This window comes from Suricata suricatta, chromosome 14, assembly GCF_006229205.1.
Source record: "Suricata suricatta isolate VVHF042 chromosome 14, meerkat_22Aug2017_6uvM2_HiC, whole genome shotgun sequence".
In the NCBI taxonomy this organism is placed as follows: Eukaryota; Metazoa; Chordata; class Mammalia; order Carnivora; family Herpestidae; genus Suricata; species Suricata suricatta.
Genome location: NC_043713.1, coordinates 52,030,596 through 52,051,252, shown reverse-complemented (window position 1 = coordinate 52,051,252; position 20,657 = coordinate 52,030,596). Strand labels below are relative to the sequence as shown.

General features: G+C 47.5%; 1 protein-coding gene and 1 long non-coding RNA gene across 14 annotated transcripts in view; one reads left to right on the top strand and one right to left on the bottom strand.

The window, feature by feature from the left end:
• Positions 1-20,657, top strand: part of DLGAP1 (DLG associated protein 1) — an 868,306-nt gene that overhangs the window by 774,403 nt on the left and 73,246 nt on the right. The gene's annotated exons all lie outside the window — the stretch shown is intronic.
• LOC115277672 lies at positions 10,131-19,404 on the bottom strand. Of its 2 annotated transcripts, none has more exons than XR_003902467.1 (3): positions 19,327-19,404; positions 13,296-13,767; positions 10,131-10,888 (listed from the first exon to the last, which is right to left on the bottom strand). It is a non-coding gene; the product is annotated as an uncharacterized LOC115277672 (long non-coding RNA). The 2 variants fall into 2 exon arrangements; XR_003902468.1 differs by having other exon boundaries at positions 13,296-13,708; positions 19,327-19,375.

Below are 20,657 nucleotides of genomic sequence, written 5' to 3'. Positions count from 1 at the left end.
GGATGCTTAACCAACTGAGCTACCCCAGTGCCCCTGGGGATTATTTTGCTCGAGGTACTGTCTTAGTCTTTGGGGGCTGCTGTAACAAAATGTCATAGGCTGGCTTACAACAGACATTTGTTTCTCACAGTTCTGGAGTCTGATGAATCCAAGATCAAATTGCCAGAGGGTCAGTCTCTAGTGAGGGCTCACTTCTTGGGTTGCAGATAGTGGCCTTCTTGCTGTGTCCTCACATAATCTTTATATGTGGCGAGAGAGAGAGAGAGAGAGAGAGAGAGAGAGAGAGAGAGAGAGAGAGAGAGAGGGAGGGAGGAGAGACTGGCATCTCTTCTTCTAAGGGCACTAATTCCATCACAAGAACCCCTACCCTCTTGACCTCATGTAAATCTAATCGCCTCCCAAAGGCTCCACCTCTCAACACAATCATTTTACAAGTTTAGAGTTTCAATGTGTGAATTTAGGCAGGACACAGCCAGTCAGCCCATAACAGACACAGCCCACATGGCCTAAGTCAGGTGTAATATCATGACCAGTCCCTCCCTTGGGTTAAAAGGCAGCAGGATATTCTTCATCCGTTAGTTTGCCCTGTTCTTGTAAAATTAGTCTTTATCATGACATTTGGGGACATCTTGAATCTTGAAAAATTAAACTGTTTCTGTGAAGGTAAAATAAGTAGGCTTTTCCCTTCTAAGAAAGGCAGATCTTAAAGTCCATGGGATTCGGGTGGTAAGTGAGCATGCTCCCAAGCACCCACTGGCTCAGAGAAAATGAGCCCATAGCTCTGTCTGCCAGACTGTTTCCTTTGAGATTCCAGAAGCTCCCTGAGCATCTGCCATCAGGGGACTGAGGCCCAGGGTGATGCATTCAGAGCCCCGCCCACATGCCCAAGGGCACAGTCAAGCACAAAGTGTCCAGTCGCACACAGGCTCTCTCCATGGCTGAGACCCCCACTCACAAAGGGCCCTTCACACCCAGGTCACTAGCGCCCACAGACAAGGCTGACACGACCCGATTGCACAGAGCAACCTCAGCCTGGCTCTTTTTCTGTGTCACGAGAAAGGTGGAGAAGAGGTGACAGGGAAAATATGGTTTCCCCGAAGTGCTGGCATTTTGTTAATCTCATCTCAAATGCTGCCACTCACCCAGAAAGGTCCTAAATGCGCCTTACTTCCGCTTCTGAAGCAACGGGATGTGGTGGCAGATGTCTGGGTGCCCTGGAGGCCACCCTGGGAGAAGGGAGGAAAAATACCAGAGCCGCCTAGACCAGGCAGTGACTGCGGAATGGGATCACCCAGCTGAGGGCCGGCCACCTCCTCAGGCTGAGCACCAGGCTGCTGGGAAAAGTCCCATCGGCTGGGAGGCACTGAGAAAGGTCCTCCTGGGACAGGTGAGTTTTCCTGTGCCAGAGCCTTCAGGAACCTCAGAGACAGGTGTTGTTAGCAGAACTGAAAATGGGCTGAATACCTTATAAGGAAGAACTTGTGAACTGGATCCCTTATCTGGGAAGCCTGGAAATAGAAGATTAAAATCAGGGCTGGTGTAAATAACAGGTCTTCTTGCCATTCCAAACATGAACTACAGTGAATGGGAATAAGTAAGGATAGTACTAAGCATTTATTTTGTCCTGAGCACTGCCCTAGGACTTTTACATACATTATTTCATGAAACTTCTCAACAGCTCTATGAGAGAAGTACTTTAGCATACCCTTTTACAATAAGGAAGACTGAGTCTCAGAGATTAAGTACCCAGATCACCCAACTAATAGGAGGCAGATCTAGGTGTCCGCAGTGTCTTTGTGATTCCAAAACTTTAAGCTGTGGTCGGAAGGGATGACCTCACTCAGGCTTTCAGAAGCGGGTACTTTTCCAATTAGCCAGTTTAGGATTGCCTCAGCAAGGAGTTGGTAGGAACTAACCACCCGGTCCGCTGCCTCGGGCTGGGACCAGTGTATGTGGCCGGTCACGGCTCTGTCACCCCGATCTAGCTTTTCTCTCGGTCTTTCCCACGGGCACTTGTGGGGACACAGAGGGTGGGGTGGGGACTTGTAGGGACACCGAGACTGAACTCTGGGCTCCCCTGTCCTCCCACGTTCAGCCTGCAGAACCCATCTTGGGGGGAGAACTTTGCCCAGCATTCTCAGAGTCCAAGCCAAGCACAAATCACGGAATAACTAGTGTTAAGTGTAGATTCAATAGGAGCACGCCCACCTTCGAGGGTCCCCAGGTACTCTTCACTCATGAAGAACCAGCCCAGGTCCCTTATTTTTAAGGCGGACCTTGGCGGGCATTGGAGTCACCTCAAGTGTGTGTGTCACCGCAGCTCGGAGGGCCACCCCAGGGAGTTTCGTCACCAGTGGGTCTGGGCTGCAGCAGGAGAGTTTGACCCACAATTCCTGGTGTCGCGAACCCTGTGGGCTGGGAGACCACCTTCGAGAACCGCTACTTTAGGGGATGAAAGTCTGTCATCTCACTTCTAGGCACTGACCGCTGCCTATTTAGATGTGACAGCAGCTGCTCTCCAGGACTTTCATCCTTGCCACCTGCTCTAGTTTCCCGTTGCTGCTGTAACAAGTTACCATAAACTTGGTGACTTAAAACACCACCAATCGTCTGATAGCTTTGAGGTCAGAAGTCTGAAACACGTAGGCAAGGGGCGCCGGTGGCCCTGTTGGTTAAGTGTCCAACTTCAGCTTCAATCGTGATCTCACGGTTCATGAGTTCAAGCCCCACGGTTCATCTGTGCTGAGAGCCTGAAGCCTCGTTCAGATCCTGTTCCTCCCTCCCTCCCCCACTCACACTGTTTGCTTCTCTCTCTCTCTCTCAAAATAAACATTAGGAAAAAACTTTTTTTCATGGATGAGCAGGGCTGCGCTCCGTTACGGAGGCTCCAGGGGAGAACCCACTCCCTTGCCTTTTCCAGGCTGCTTGGCTGCTTTTATTCCTGGCCTTGTGGCCATAGCATCTCCAAAACCACCCCCACCCCTCTCTCTCTCCCCCTCCCCCTCCCATCTCCCCCTACCTCTGCTTCCACCACCATCTCCTTCTCTGGCTCTGGCCCTCCTGCCTCCCTCTTATAAGGACCCCTGTGATTACATTGGGGCCACCTAGATAATCCAGGATAATCTTGCCATTTTAAGATCCTTAACATAATCACATCTGCAAAGCACCCTAGGCTTTGTAAGGTAACACATTCACAGATTTCCGAGGCTCAGAATTTAGAGGCCATTCTTCTGTCTCCTGCCCCACCCTCCCTCCACCTGCTTGAACAGCAGGTGTCCCTTCAATCCTGTATCACCCTTCCAACAAAAGAAAAACCAAAACAGTATCAGGATTTGCATGATGCAATCCTTCTTACTTCACTGGTAATAAAGGAGAAGAGGGAAAGAGTTAGTGAATCACCCCTCCGGATGAGCCTCCGAGCCCAGACCCCAAACACCCCTGCTAAGTCTCCCCATACTTGGCAGACTGGCTGAAATCTAGAGCCACAGTCCCTCCTCTTCTGAGCCAGGAGCCTCAGTGGCCACACTGGGCTTGCTCACTCCAGGCTCAGTCTCTGCCACCTTCCAAACCTGCCAGCAGGCTGCTTGTGAAAGATGCAGAAAGAGGAACTGAATTATAAGGCTTTCTTGCCTTTTGAGTTTTTGATTATTACCTTCAGAATTTCTGCGCTGAGGCCCCAACCTCAAGGCTGTGAAACTTCTGTTGGTGGGTATATTAATTTGCTGAAGCTACCGTAGCAAAGTGCCACAGATGGGGTGGCTTAAACAATAGAAACGTATTTTCTCACAGTGCTGGAGGCTGGAAGTCCAAGCTCAAGGTGTGGCAGGTTGTTTCTTCAGAGGTTTCTCTCCTTAGCTTGCAGATGGCCACATTCGCCCTGTGTCCTCACATGGTCCCTCCTCTGTGACCATGTGCCTCTGGGGCCTCTCCCCCTTCTTAGATGGACACCAGTCTTATTGGATTGGGGCTGAGCCTGATGACCTCCTTTTAATTTAATCACCTCTTCAGAGACCCTGTCTTGTTCTAACGTACTGAGAGTTAGGACTTCAGCATATGAATTTCGGAGTGGAGATAGGAGACACATTTCAGCCCTTAACAGTGGACGGGGGGCCTGGGAGATTGCAGAAGGTTGCTTCCATTCTATCTTGGTGTCACAGGTGGGCTAGGTAGAACTAGGGTGAGTGTGGGGGAGAGGAAGGCCAGGCCGTTGACTTTAAGAGTGTGCACTTTGGCCCAGCACTGGCTTTTGACCTTAGGTTAGGGATGAGAGGAAGACAGAATTCAAAGTAGCCCCCAAAAGGTTCAGTGTTAGTCTGTGTAAGCAAGCAGCGGCACGTGAGGCCCCTCCACCCCGTCCCCAGACCCAGTTCCCTGCAGAAGGCGTTTTGCTTCATACGTAATTCACAGATGCTCACTGAACTGCCACCAAGTCCATAGACACAGAGGCAATAAAGGAGCAGACAGCGAGTGTTTGTGTTTGGTGCTCTGAAAGGGCCGTGTGCTAGACAGTGATTTCATTCTCGAGTCATGGCTCTGAGAGGGAAGGCGAACAGCCCCACAAGATGAAACAAACCAAACAGCCTTATCTTGTTCTTGATTCTCGGGTTCTTCTTTCTCCAAAGCCCTTTAGAGGCAGGACACTGAACTGTCAATGTTAGAGGAAGTGCCACAATGAGGTCCTTCGTGGACGTGTTGCATCTGTGGCTTATAGGACCTACAATCTCTGACATTTTTCCTTGACAAACCTTTGTTACTTGCTGTCAGATTCCCTAACCTTAGTGTAGGCTTAAAATATATAAATATATAAACACACACAGACACAAACACACACAATGAAATAAGCCAGTCACCAAAGAGACTAATACCGCATGTTTCCAGTTACATGATGGACTTTGAGTGGGCAAATTCATACAGACAGAAAGTAGAATGGCTGTTGCCAGGGGCTGGGGGAGAGGAAAGAAGGGGAGCTATTGTTTTATGGGTACAGACCTTCAGTTCCACAGGAGGGAAGTTCTGGAGACGTTGTACGACAATGTGAATGTACATATTGAACTGCTCACTTAAAAATGGTTAACATGGTAAATTTCGTGTTACATATATTTTAGCACAACTCTTTTCTTTTCCCCCAAGAAGAGCCTGCTGGAAGCAATCATGTAATGGAAAAAAACACATGGGAGAGGGAGCGGCAGGCCAACCGAGGTTAACCCCATATATGCCACTCACTAGTTTGGGGCAATTTTCTGTTTATTTCCATGTAACAAATCACCCCCAAACGTAGAACCTTCAAACAACAGCAATCATCTTGTTATTCCTCAGTTTCTATGGGCCAGGAATTTGGGGAGATCTTGGGCTGGGGAGTTCTGGTTCAGAGTCTCTCCCAGCCTGCAGTCTGGTGGCGGGGGGGGGGGGGGGGCACGCATCTCTCTCTCTCTCTGTCTCTCTCCCCCCTCAGAGACTCAAGGCTTCTCTGTGTGATCTTTCCACATGGTTGACGTGGGCTTCCTTACAGGTGGTGGCCTCAGGACAACTGGACCATCTCTGTGATGGCCCAGGCCTCAGGCAGGCAGCTGCCCCAGGGAGTGAGGTAGAAATTATATCACATTTTCTTTCCTGATCTAGCCCCAGCGGTCATACAGTGTCACTTCCTTCACACCCCCTCGGTCGCAGACAAATCACACACCTCTCCCCATTCAAAGGGAGGGGAACTAGACTCCACCTTTTGACAGGAAGTGCCAAAGCTCCAGAACAGGGATTGACCAGATCTGGCTCCCCTCTCTAAGACAGCCATGCGCACTCATTTACAGGTTGTCTCCGGCTTTGCCACAATGGCAGAGTTACGTGTGTGGCACCAGAGACTGCATGGTCCACAAAGCTTAAAATATTTACCGCTCTCCATAGAAAAGTCCGCTGACCTATTCTAGAAGAACGTGTCAGACGGAAAATACTGTTGCATCTACCTCTGGCAGGTTACTGGCCTCTCTGAACTTCACCTCCATCTCCAAATCTGTGAAATGGAAGGAAGGTCAGGTGTAAAAAGCACTTAGCACAATTCCGCACCACGCAGGTAAAGTACACAATGTAGCTCTTCCCTTCCCAGGCCTTATTATGACTTGAGAGCCACGGAAAGACGTGTGCTGCCCCTCTCGGTCCATTAACAGTGTTGCCAATTCCCAATTTTAGACACGCCTTCGAATGCAGGGAGACTTTCAGAGACCCTCTTTTAAAATTCATTTGTGCTACTCTGAAGGAAAGAAATGTGTCCAAGAATTCTTCTAAAAAATGCAATGCCTTCATTTATCAGCCGAGCTAGAGTTTTACCCCTCAGAGAGCAAGCACGTAAGGGAGTGAAAGAGATCTGGAAAACTCGGAGTTGAGTGAGCAGGGCAGAGCAGGGATCGCCCTCTGCCCACAGAGACAAAGATTCCGGAACACATTTGCGCTCAGAGCTGCCTCTGCCGCAGACAAAGCAAAGAAAAATGTTTTCTTGGTCTCCCTTCAGCCATCAGTTCCCCTGCCTGCTACCCAGACAGGCTCCTCCACCCCCGCGGCCTCCCCGCTGCCAAAAAATCCCTTGGATTTTTTCTCTCAACACCTGGCTATTTCCAAGGCCAGTTCCCCAGTGACTCCCTCAAAGATTATCTGCCTGTGACCCAGCTTTGCTCCTTGCTCCAAATTCAAAAAGGGGCATCCTGGAGCCTGTTTAAGTGCCCCTGGACTCTCTCTCTTTAGAACCAAGCTTCTGTTCAAGAAAATAGACACCCCCAACTAGCACTTACTGCAGTAACAGTAGACCTGCCAGTCTCAACGTTTCTAAGTTCCCCAATCCTGCCCCAATTATCAACTCTATTTATACAGCCTATGAAAAATTATTTTCTATCTCCTCTCCAGGTTATGTTGAAAACCTATTGAAAATAATGGGGCGCCTGGGTGCCTCAGTCAGTTAAGCGTCTGACTTCGGCTCAGATCACAATCTTGCAGATCATGAGTTTGAGCCCCGTGTTACACTGAATACAGAGCCCACTTTGGATCTCTGTCTCCCACTCTATGCCCCTCCCCTGATCGTTTTCTCTCTCTCTCTAAAAAAATAAATAAACATTTAAAAATAAATAAATGAATAAACAAAACCTACTTAAAATGAATGAATAAAATCTACTTAGCCTCACCCTGAACAATGTTAGAAGAACTGTTACTTTTTAATATTTATTTTTGAGAGCAGAGACACAGAAAAAGAGAGAGAGAGAGAGCAGGGGAGGAGCAGAGAGAGAGGGGGAGACACAGAATCTGAAGCAGGCTCCAGGCTCTGAGCTGTCAGCACAGAGACCAATGCGGGGCTTAAACTCACCAACCGTGAGATCATGACCAGAGCCAAAATTAGACATTTAACCAATTGAGCCATCCAGGCGCCCCAGACCTGTTCCCTTTAAATGCAGCTATTTGTTGACATGTTATTTTTATATCAAATATTATGAGTGTTTCTGGGGTGGATGGGAGGGGGAGTATGCAGTTTAGTAGCTGCTTAGACAAAATGAAAAGAGTCCTCTCATGAAATTGTTGACATTATTGTTGCTGTTACTGTATACTATTTATTGAACACTTCCTATGTGTCAGGTAATACCATGAGCACTTCTCATATATTACGTCATCTTATCCACCCACCAACCCCTTAAGGAAAATATTCTAATCCTCATTTTGCACAGTAAGAAACTGATATTCAAAGAGATTAAGCAACCTTCCCTAGGCGACACACTTTTAAATCTATGTCTTCCTCTAAAACTTCTGTTTTGGGGGCGCCTGAGTGGCTCAGTCGGTTAAGCATCTGGCTTCGGCTCAGGTCAGATCTCACAGTTCGTGGGTTCGAGCCCTGCGTCGGGCTCTGTGCTGACAGCTAGCTCGGAGCCTGGAGCCTGTTTCAGATTGTGTCCCCCTCTCTCTCTGACCCTCCCCTGCTCCACCTGTCTCTCTCTGTCTCTCAAAAATAAATAAAAAGCAATAAAAAAAAATAAATAAATAAAACTTCTGTTTTGAAATATGATGCAATACTGTCTCTCGGGCATGAAAAGCAAAGCCATTGTTGCCTAGCAGATTTCTGGTAATTTCAGTGGACATTTTTAGGGCTGATATCCTACCTTGTTACTATAGTAAACTAAGGAAATCTAGTGGACAGGCCTTAAGCAGAGCTCGGAGAGGATCTGCAACTTTAAATTCTCAAGTACTTGAACTTAGAGTAAGTGGATCCACTCCTGTCCTGCCCTTCAGCCCTCTCTGGCTGCAAATCATGAGAGCTGACTGTGAAGGCAAAGGGAGACATACTTGCAAGCGCTTTTGTTTATGTCTTTTCTGAACTCTAGAGAGTATGAAAAAGCTTTAAACCATTGGTAGGGATCCATCCTGCCAGACATCAGAAATTCATGAACATTTCTGCCTTTTCCAAAGTTCAGGACAGCAGCAGCTGGAGCTAGACACCCAGTGTGATCTGAATGAGTGGCGGGGGAGAGTCGCAGGGGGTGGAGGGGTGCAGGCAGAGAGGCTGCAGCGGGCTGGGATAGGGTACAGTGACACAACACTGGTAAAGACACAACACTGGTAAAGGCAGGCCGAAGAGCAGAATGGGCGAGTGACAACTCCCCACCCTTGGAAAGTGCTTCTGGCTTTTCAAAGATGCAACACCTTCACGGTCAATTACATTTTCTCTGTGCATCTCCTATTTGTCGGTGGCGACTGGGTTGAAATGGGAGAGCAATGTAAGGATCGCTTGAAAATGAGCATAGAAGGAGGGTCTCTCCAAAGAGAGAACTGATGAATTGAGGCCAGAGTGCTAAGGTGAAGTTTTAATATCACACACTACGGAGAGGCATCTGAAAATGTGTGCTCATGCATGTATCATGTGTGCAAGGCTCTTCATGCTATAGAAAGAAACCCTAACATCTGAAAAGTGTAGAATGCCCCCCCTCCCCCGCCTGGGGAAGTTTTCAAGATGGTTTTTTGTTATATATGAATTTTGTTGTATCAAATGATGTAGGAAGGAGAACAAAAGGAAAAGAGCCTACTTCCTGTGTCAGAGAGAAGTGCCATACCGTGTCACCTTACACTATGTAAACATTCCCCATCCATCCATTACACTAGGAGGTCATGGGTGCCATCGCCAGAACGCAGCAAACGAAAAAACAAGGGCTAAAAGAGTTGAATCATAGGAGGTCATGTAGCCCATAATTGGGCAGGTCAGGATTTACACCGAGCCTGGCTGACTCTGAGGAACTGCTTTATGGGTGGCTGGCAGGCTCAGTTGGTAGAGCATGTGACCTTGATCTCAGGGTCATGAGTTTAAACCCCATGTTGGGTGTGGAGCCTACTTAAAACAAATAAATAAATAATGAGGAACTCCATTTTCCAGCCACCACACTATTGCTGACAGAAGTTGGCCACCAAGGCTGAGAACTTTTTTGAAATAGAGAAATTTTGGTCTGGTGGTATGTTGTGTAACAGAATTTGTCATATAGAATAATTTTTTTTAGCATTTATGCAGCTTTGAGAGACGGAGCTCAAGTAGGGAAGGAGCAGAGGGAGAGGGAAACACAGAATCCGAAGCAGGCTCCGGGCTCTGAGCTGTCAGCACAGAGCCTGAAGTGGGACTCGAACTCACAAACCATGAGATCATGACCTGAGCCGAAGTTGGATGCTTAACCAACTGAGCCACCCAGGCATCCCTACCAAATAGAATCATTTAATCCAAGAAGCAAATAGAATAGTCAACAAAGATCTACCTCATCACTCATTTTCCTCTGCTACCATCCAAGAGCATTTGAGTAGTACCGCAACAAGCAAAGTGTGATGAGTTTTACAACAGAGACAGGTAGAAAGTGATAATGAAGCACAAATGAAGTGAATCGGGTTTTTTTCTTTTTTTTTTTCTTTTACTGTATATTTATTTATTTTGAGAGAAAGAGAATCCCAATCAGGCTCCGCCATGCTGTCAGTGCAGAGCCCGATGACAGACTCAATTCCACAAATCCGTGAGATCACAACCTCAGCCGAAATCAAGAGTAGGGCTTTTAACCAACTAAGCCACCCAGGCACCCTAAATGAAATGAATTTTGATGAATAACTAGGAGTGTTGAAGGAAGGAAGGACACTTAGCATGTGCAAACTTATTTGCATAACTCCAAGCCAAATAAACAAGCAAATAAAATTTGAGAAATAAAATCAAAATGACTCAGATGGGAAAGGCATTCATTTTCTCAAATAACAGCAAACCTAGAGGTAAGACAGCCAATGAATACATCCAAACCAGCTTCCTGCCATCTTCCCACCTGTCATCTTCACTGTGGCTTGTCTTTGTGGTCCCCAGACGACAGCCACAATTCAGGGTATTGCTTGGAGATGACAATATTCAGAGGAAGAAAAGGGATGTCTCCAACTTGTGGTGCTTTAACTAGGCACCTTCCAAGAAGCATTCCCATCAGTCTTCCCTTCAATGAAGATTTAGCCTCCAAATTTGGGAAGGGGCCGACCTTCCCAAAAAGTCATGGCTGGTGTATGCCTGGGTAGCTCAGTTTGTAAGGCGCCAAAAAGTCATGGCTGCTTGGAAAAGTCATCAGCACTGGAGTCCTGTTGGCAAGAGGAGTGGTTATAAGAAAGCAAACAACGAGTGCCACAGGCATAAAGCCGTGTAAAAAGGTGGCGTCCTGGAAATGGTAAGTCGTTAGGTCTGGAAACACCCCGAGTCATGTGCTGCTGTTTGGCGGTTGTCTTCTGGGTCAGAGGTCCGTAAGCTCTTAAAGACGCTGAAGTATCAAACCGTTTTGAAAGGTTTTCATTATTGTTTTTCAAATGTGGTAATCACACACAATTTGCTTCAAAACCAAATGGTTAAAAAAAAATACAGCAATACCTATGGTAAAAATAAAATTAATTTAGTCGAGTATCGCAACGGTGATGACATTATAGCGTATCTAATTTATATTCTGGTATTTGTATGTTTTTATGATTACAATAGTTACGATTTTTTACACTGAAAAGTTCAGAGAAGCCCAAAAGATAAAATAAAAATCATCCATAAGCACATTACTTGACTATAACTACTTGATGTCAAAGTAGGGTCTTATATACCTTTTATACTGAATTACAGTAGTGACTTTTTTCTTTGTTACAATGCACTTTGAAGTCAATTTCTTCTTATCATAATTTTCTGACAAATTTTCTATAAAACAAAGGCAAGCTACTGCTTGTCAGTTTATAGAAAAAAGCAACACATTGGCTTATAAATTATAGCATACAACATATCACATTAGGAAAAATCAAAGCAGTATCGCTGTTGTTTTGTTTCTTTTTTTTCCTAAAGAGGTGAATTTCTGTTGACTTTCTACTTTATGGAACAGGTTACCTAAACCCCGACTCCAGAAAACAAGCAGCAAAGAAGCAGGGACTTCAGTGTGATTCTCATGGGGAAGGATGGGGGAGGGGTGTAAGAACTGGGGCCACATCTCACCCCAGCGAGATGCAGCTTTCACCTTGAGAGTGGTTACGGGTCAAGGCATTAGGGCCCCCGCACTAAGAAAGGGATAAGGATGCTCTTGGGGCACATGGGTGGCTCAGATCTTGGCTTAAGATCCAACTTCAGCTCAAATCACGATCTTACAGTTCGTGGGTTCAAGCCCCATGTCGGGCTCTGTGCCGACAGCTGGGAGCCTGAAGCCTGCTTCAGATTCTGTGTCTCCCTTTTTCTCTGCCACTCCCATCTCTCCCTCTCTCTCAAAAATAAATGAAGATTTAAAAAAAAAAACTTTTTAAAGGGATAAGGATGCTCTTGTTGGAACCTTCAGGAAGGTTGTGTCTATCCCATGTGCCTTTGTAGAATTACCACTACAGGGGGTCAGGAATGTGCAGATTTCTTTAATTTTTCACTTCCAATATGCAATAGGAGATCTGACCATCTCTCCATATAGTAGCAAACTACAGCAAGACTGTTCTATTTATTTTTTAAATATTTATTTATTTTGTGAGAGAGGGAGCGTGCGCACACACATGTACACGTGAGCAGGGCCAGGGCAGAGAGAGGGTGACAGAATCCCAAGCAGGCTCCGTGCTGACAACCATCAGCCCAGAGCAGCAGAGCCCGCCAGAGGGCTGGATCTCCCGAGCCAACAGATTGTGACCTGAGCAGAAATCCAGAGTTAGACACTGAAACGGCTGAACCACCCACGTGCCCCAAGCCTATTCCTTTAAATGGTAGGACCTGCCTAGGCAGGAATCCATTAGGAAGGTTGTTGTTTTATTTTGTTTTTTAAGTCCCCTTTGTCTTTCCAGGGAACTTGATGGTTTTAATAACTAAGAGTAAAAGCTGTCAGGAGGATGTAGAGTTCCAAGGCCCTTTTGGAAGGTGAGCAGGAACCAGGTTATTCGGAATCTCCAAAGCCCTGGACTTATGCGAGACCCACTCCTCTGGGCAGACCTGTCAGCTGGAGAGGGACAGGTTCTGTTCAGCGTCTCCAACCCTCGCTCTACGTGTAGTCAACAGTGTGGGGAGCAGGGACAAGACAGACCCAGTGAGGCCAATTAGAAGAGTATTTCTCAATATTTCCTGGCAAACAAAATTCACTTTTTCCTGTTGCCCAGGATGTACACAGATCTGGATGCATACAGAAACTGAAACAAGGTTCAAGAAACAGTACTGACTTTACACACCTAACATTTTCTAATCTCTTTTGTTTTTTAAATGGTGAAACTGTATGACCCACCTCAATGGATTTCCTGACCCCTGAATCAGTCACACCTGGGAGTTCGAGAAACTGACTTAGGAAGTTGCCGTGATCCTCCAGAGGGGAGGTAAAGGATCCAGGAGAGCAGAGAGCTGGATTGTGGGAGGTAGGGGGATTCCAGACGGATTTAAGAGAAGACAGAAGGACTCAAAGGAGTTAGAGATAATGCCCAGGGTTTGGGCTTGAGCGCTGGGTAGATAAAGGGATCATTTGCAGAGATGGGTAATGTTGACGGCAAGAGCTGCTAGGAGGGTCAAGATAAGGAGCATTTGAGAAATGCCCTTTGTGGGGGAAATACAAATGCACCCCTGAATCCGAGGCACAGCGAAGAAAAACGATCTAGGGACCACATTACAGAACTCCAGAGTGTTCAACTTCTACTCAAAGAGGGAGCAAAGTGGTGGAGACGGAAAAAAGGAAATCATTAATGGGGGTGGGAGGGAGGGGGCAGGAGTGGGCTCTGTGCCTAGAAATTCTTCTGGGAAAAGACAGTCAGGCTCTAATTCCCAGGGAAACAGCCCAGATCAAAGAAGGACTCACCTGGTGCTCGGCCATGGGGCTACCAGGGCTTTGGGAAGGCTGAGGATAAGGCCAGAGAGCCTGCGGCTTTTCATTTAGCAAACCCGTGGGCAGGAGTTTGCTTCTCCACGTACCAAGTTGGCAGCACATTTACAGTTCTCCGTCACCAGTTCAGAAACTTAACAGGCGTTTCTTACACACTTCTTATAAAAATGGAAATCCATTAACTTCATTCTTCTTGCACGCTCTCGGACAGCATCGGGTCAAAGGGACTTTTCCTTCCTCTTTTCACGGTGTCCACGGTCTCAATCCTACTCCTTCTAAATCCTTTATTTTACAAAACAATAGGTTGCGGTGGAAGCCTGTTGCTCGTTGAAGATTTCGAACAATAGGTGTTTCTGAGCCGGGTTTATTGAAATGGTCTTGTCTGTGTCCTGGGGGAGATTGTAAATGAGATGTCAACAGGAGTTCTTTTGTGCGAGTGGCATTCAGCCTGAAAGAGAGGAATTTCCTTACTGTGCTAGTATTTAAAGTAGATTTGTTGCTGCTATGGCTAAAACTTTTTATCCAGCTCCCGGAGCTAACAGCACTGAATGAGTCACTCAGTGTGACTGTGACTTCCTTCCCTCCTTTGCAAAGCCCTGACTCAGTCATTTACATTTAGAAAGGAAGACTCCTAAGAAGATTTCTTGGATTTTCCTCGGCTTGAGCCTCTTTTCTAGGCCATCACGTGGACCTGGGCTGTCAGCAATCCTGACCCCCAGGAGAGGGCAGCCTGGCCAAGCTGTTTTTCTCACTCCCAGGAAAACTGGCTGTTTTGCTTATTTGCTTTTAAAATCCGAGAGACAAACAGTTTCCTGCCTTAAGCCTTTTCCTTTCTCCCTCCCTCTCTTTTTTGGGGGGGAGGGGCATCGAGAGGGGGGTAAATGACAGGCAATTTCAGTTTACTATAATTACCACTGAGGTCTGACTAACTCTACCCTTAGAAGATAAGGCAACCGTTTTACTGCCTCTCAGCCAGGTGCCTGAGGGTGACAAGCCTTGCCTTTATCTGGAGACCTGACAAGGTCTCAGCAACTGCAAACGGGCTGAATCTCTGAGCAGAGGCCATCCAAACGCTTCCCTTCTCTGTGATCCGTTTCCCTGCTCTTGACTGGGAGTTCATTTTGATCCGAACCCTGGCGCTGGTTTCCCCTCGTCTTTCCACGTTCCTGCACCTTAGCAGTCAAACTGCAAACCTCCGCCCCAAGCACACAACACTCCGACTGTTTTAACCTCTGGCTTGGGAGGTTTCAGTGGGTACAGTTGCTTTCTCAAGGAATTGATACTTGGTCAAATCTTTCGCTTCGGACAGTAGAAATCCAAAATAATCAAATTGTTTTTGCCTTTCCTTTCTCTGGTTCCTTTGGAGAAGTAAAACGGTATCCACATCAGGGGCAGGGCAGTGCTCATGATAAATGACAGAAGTTTCTAGTGCCTGATCTGTGTATGTCTGCCGTTGGCTAGCCTGTCTACCTACCCATCGATTTATTCTCTCGTTCAAGCTCTTACATGGAATATCTCTGTTATCTCTTGGGTTGGAAATGCGGCATAAAAATGTGCATTTTGAAAACAATTTTTAAACTGTGTGGACTAGGTAGGGCTTCCAGATCCACTTGTAGGTGAGTATCCTAAGTTGTAGCCAATTAGCACGGTCCCCAGCCTGGACCTCGCACGGAGCCACCACCCTCCCGGCAGCACAAATTATGGTGGGTCAAGGAGAAGAATGTTGGTTTTACTTATTTTGCTGGGAAGTAACTATAGCTTGAGGCAGGGGATGAGAATGAGGAAGAGAATGATGGAAAAGATGCGTGAAAACACATCCCCGGCATCTTGCAGATACGAGTGTTTACCTACAAGAACACATCGGACTTTCCCATTCTGGGCTTTGGGTAGACAGCATTCCACCTTATGGGGAGAGGCTGCTTGAAAGCCCCTCCTGACACCCCTATTACCATTTTCACAAAAATCAAAACAGGATGCTTCAGAGTACACAGTGTGTGAAACCAGTGAACACCCAGAACTCCAGCACGTCAAGGAGAGAGACACAACGTCAGGAGTATCATCAAACCTGATCTTAGATTTCCCTTTTCCACCTACAATGAGGGGCCCACCACCACCCCTCACCACCTGTCGTCAATTCTCTTTGTAGGCTGAAGGCAGGGCCTGGGATGCCTCTGAAGGAGGAGTCCCCAGATGGAGTGCTTACTGCCAAAGGAGCAGGTAAACATCAGCCCTTCATGGGCGCCTGGGTGGCTCAGTCCGTTAAGTGTCTGACTTTGGCTCAGGTCTTGATCTCAGGGTTTGAGGTCAAGCCCCGCATCGAACTCTGTGCTGACAGCTCAGAGCCTGGAGCCTGCTTCAGATTCTGTGTCTACCTCTCCCCTGCTCACACTCTCTGTCTCACTCTCAAAGATAAATGAAGATTTAAGATGTTTTTCTTTTAAAGAGGTGCTTCTCTAGCCCCCTTGGGTATGTCTGCTATACTAGCATCGCACAATTCAAAAAGTTCTGAATTCCAAGCACATGCAACCAAGGGATCCAGATAAGGGCTTTTAGATACAGATGGTCATCTCATAAGGGTTCAGAGGAGAATCTGAAAGACAAAACTATAAGGCACCCCTTTCAAATCTAAGCAAGGAGGCTTAGATGGGAGGAACTCAGGTTCGGGTCAGAATCCACCCTGGAGAACGTGGGCAGCCTCCTCATCACCTCTGGACCTGGGATTCTAGGTACAGTGCCCGGCTCTGTTAAACACAGTGAGCAAGGCTGATGGTGGGGGTAGGGAGAGCAAATTTATGCAGATTTTAGTGAGGATCTCATCAATTTCTTGGGTTGTTTTTATGTAATGTTTTCCAAATGACAAAAACCCAACTGTAAAGTAGAATTTTTCATGCAGCTTTTAAGTGGCCCTTGACCTATGGACTGTGAAGGCTGACTGGGGGACCAAACTCCCGTTTGAAGCACGGTATGGGTAGAGAGCCCTGGGGACACCTGGACAGGTTCTCCTCTGGATCTGTGTCCTCATCTGTCCAGGGACACAGTTGGATAATGAAGTGTCATTTTAAGCACCGATTCTGTTATTTGAAACCCAGCGGCGGGCTGCTATCCTTCCTGGGCAGAGTGGGCTCCTGCAAACGGTGTTCTACAGATTAGCCCAGACAGTTTTCCTGTTTTCCCTTTGAAAAGGGGGGCTTCAGGGAGGAAAGGGGAATGGAGTAGGATGAATAATTAACTGCCTGACGACACACACCAGGGCGCCCTGTGGCCTCCCACATGCCCTGCTCTCCAGACCCACGTAATTATTCCTCATCATGCAGAACCCAACAGGAAGGAATGGTGGACGCATTTCTTTCTTCTACCCTTCCCCACACATCCTGTTTTCCCGGGTTTGGGGATTTGAGCTCGCCTAGTGCAAAAACCTCGGTTCCAGGCCAAGCCCTCCCTCCAGACCCTCCATCCATAGGACAGCAGAAGCTGGTGGCTCTACAGGGCTGCCCTCTCTCCAAACCCCAGAGAGGTGGCCCGTGAGCAGAGGTTACCAGCAAATCCAGCTGGAAGTTTCAGCTAGGACTTGGCCCGACTGACCTCTCGACTCATGCTGATTTGTACGCACGTCACTCTCTCTCTCTGCCCGGCCATCTCACTTTCTCAAGGGGCACAGGTTGGCAACGCGCGCCCGATACTCAGACTCCATCTACCGTCAGCTACTCCACACAGACCGAGGGGGTAGGTAGGCTTGAGTGCTCCTTTGTTTACCACACAACGACACGGCAGGGGAGTCCTGTTTGGTTGTGTGATTCCTTTTCAGATTTTTCATTGTATTCCAGGCTCCAGGTCCCATTGGGCAGGTGATGCTAATTCTCATGAAATAAGACTAGGAGGTAAAGAAAGTTCTTGGCTCTCAGATACCCATCTTGTGCAAGCAGAGAGTAGCAGAATAATAAGAAGGCAAAGAAAGGCAGCCACACAGGGCAAGGACAGTTAGCATCATCGGCCCCCGCTTATCTGCTGAGGCCCATGGCCAAACCCAAACAGAAGATGGAGGAAGCGAGGCAAATACTCCACAGGAACAACTGCTTGCAGCTAATAGCAGGCTGGGCTTTTGCATCCTAGCAAAGGTTGGCTGGTCACAAGTGCACTTGGCCAGCACTTGGCAAATGCCAGACAGAAGTGGGCATCAGTGACAGGAGATTTTATTGCAATATCCAAGGCACAGAGGACGGCCTTTGCTGAGTATTCATTTTACTTCTACCCCGGAGATCTCCTCTCTGTTAGTCCCTTCCTCTTTTTCTCCAGGAGGGGTCTTCTCTTTCCTGTTCTTTCCTTCATGTACCAAGTATCTTACCACAGTGCTACTAAGTCCACACATGCTCCAAGCACTTTCATTTGTGCTTGAAATGAAACCTAGTTGAAGAGAAGCTTAAAAGACAAATGTCCTTCCCCACTCCTGGCACCTACCCCAGGCCTCGGAGGCCTACTGTCCTTCAGGGAGCCCAGATCTGCACTAACCTGAGGACTTGGTAAACCAGCTGCCCAAACAGGAAACCTTATATAATTCTGTAACCCTGACCTTGGGCCCTGAATCTTCCCCTCCTGTAAACATCCCATTCAATCCAGGAAAACCTGCAGATTGGCTGGGACAAATTTTGAAAAACACACACGCAATGTGACAAACATTGAAAAAAGTCCCTAAGTCCTCCAGGAAGTGATACATCTGATTCAATGGTAGAAATCACTTCATAAAGTGATGGAACAAATGGAAATTTAATCCTAACACACGAAACTGCCAAGGCAGTCACTTATGTACATGGATGACTCAACAGCACCTGTTGGAAAGACCCGGAAAATGAGCCGTGAAATCCTGATCGCATTCCCTTCTGGAAGCAATGGCCCTGCCCTGCAAATTAGTAAGCCCAGTGTTCTCAACATCCTGACTTCAACGTTTGTGCCTCATTCCTAAGAAGGCTATGACTCACCGTGGCTACTAGTCAAATGATTCTTACTCCGAGCCATGAGCTTTAATCTTTAGTATTAAGTGGTCTAGGCAAATACTAGCCAAATGTCTGTCTACTTTCAAGATGCTCCTTTGAAATGACTGATCTCAGGCAACAACTGGCTTTCCATATGGTAACCCTCAATTGCTAATAGTATTTAACCTGTTGCCAAGCTTCATTAAAAGTCCACATTAGAAGTTTTAGACCTCAGTCCCTGGACCTGGGCCTCCTAAAATGACTTTCCTCCAAACATCATTTAACTTCCTTTAAAGTCGTTAATTAATGGAGCTTTCTGAAGAGCACAGTTACTTTGATCTGAACCTCTTGCTTTAGTTTCCAGCTAACATTTCCAGGGAGGGAGAGAGAACGGATGCCCTCACCACTGGCTGGGGCTAACAGCGGCTCACAACGGTGGCCGTTCATCCAAATAAGAGACCTCAGAAGGGGGAGCACTTGAGAGGAAGAAGCCTGGTTAAAAATAATGCCCCCGGCATTCTGTGGGTGTTTGCCCCACACGGAGATAAAACAGCCAAACTGGTACTGCAAGCCGTGGGAGGCTGGGCCTGCAGTCTCAAATCCTAAATATTCCTTGCAAGTAGACAAAGTGGAAGCCAGTGAGGAGAATGAGAAACGCTTCTGTCCAAGAGAAAGTTTTCTGCATGTAACTTACAAAGTCAGGTAAAAATTAAAACACGGAAAATGCAACTCCCACCCTGCAGGAATCCTCAGTTTCTTGGCCATTACTCCTTGCTGACATCAATTCAACCGAATGGCTAAGGGAGTTCTTGCTTGCCTTTCAGCTAGGCACCATAAAAAAAACGTTACCCTAGCTGCTATTCCAAACAAAACAAAACCCACACCTCAACCCGCAGATCTTACGCTGCAGCCAGGGTAAAGTTTTGGTGAAGGCGACAAGTTCAAAAGCAAGACAGTCTGAATCGTGACCAACACTCTTTATGTTACTTTGGAAGGCAAGACTAGCAAAAAAGTCCACCTCTTTCCATAGCGGGACTTACCTGGGAGCCGAGGCGCGGATTTCAAAATACCTCGCTGATGTTCCGAACTTGGCCACAAGGCGGCACTCGAGAGTAGGGCTGCCCGCAAGCAAAACCTTTTTCTCAGACTTTTGGCTGGGGGGCTAGGGGGCTAGGGGGCTAGGGGGCTGGGGGTGGGGTGGGGCGGGGTACAGAGGTAGTCGGGGGGAGATGCAGCTGGCTTTAAAAAATATTTATCCATCTGTTCTCTGAAATTATGCCACTTGCCATTTTACAAGGCAAACGTTGCCACGTTACCTGTTGCCAGGTTCCTGGGAGTGTTTGGGGAAAATGTGGGCGAGAAAGGTACAGCACAAAGTCCTCCAGCTTGGTGCCTTTCAAGCTCTTTGGACCGGGCTGGCGCTGACATTTGGAGAGCAGCTGCCGTGGATTGCCTGAGCATTGTTTGGTTGTAGTTCTAACAGAGGAGTGGCTGCCTGTTACATCATTTCCAGGCATGAAGTGCCTGGGGCTTTTTTTTTTTTTTCTTTTTTAATGACTAACTCTGATCCCACCCTCCTTGGATTTTGGTACAGTACATGCTCTGTGCGCCACAGGCTCACCTCAGGAAGCCCTAGTTTTGTAGCAACTTGTTAAAACAACTTGGGTGCCTCTTAGAAAAAAAAAAAAGTTGTGACTTTGAAACAAACCTTTCCATTCTTCCTTCTGAGAACAATGTTGTGTTTGATTCGCAGCGGAGCGCCGCTGCCCCAGAGATCTGTTCTCCCGCGAGAGCCGGGCTGCTATCGGATGAATAGATCTCCAAGCCAGACATGCCGAGGCTTGGGGCATTTGTCTGGCATTAGGAAGTGTCTGGAATACTAGCAACTACCAACTGGCAAGTCTTATGACTGAAGAGTTATTACACCACCCCTCCCTCTCTGTCCACATTCCCTGCCCTTCCCTCCGCGCTCACACAAGCGTGCTTTTTTCTACATCGGAGGGTAGCTGGTGTCTGTGGTTCCCCAGCAGGAAGGTTTTGGTCCCCGTTCTCCCAGCCGCGTCCCGCCGCCAACACTAACGGGGAGAGAAGCCGTGAGCCTCCCGGCGCTGCAGGGACCACTGACCACCACACGTTGGGTGGCCTGGAGATGTTCGGCTGTAAATATTTTAAACAAGGGAGCGATTTTTCCGTGTGTATTTTGTTTTGAGAAGTTCCTCCCTTTTTCCCAGTGTTCTGAAAGACGCAGCGGGCGCAGCCCCCGTAGACCACTCCATACCTTTGTCAGGCCCCCACGGGGTGCACGCTACTGCGTTGGGGGCCGTTTGCGGCCTTTTCTCCGGGGAAGAATTATGCTTTGTTGGACACGGTG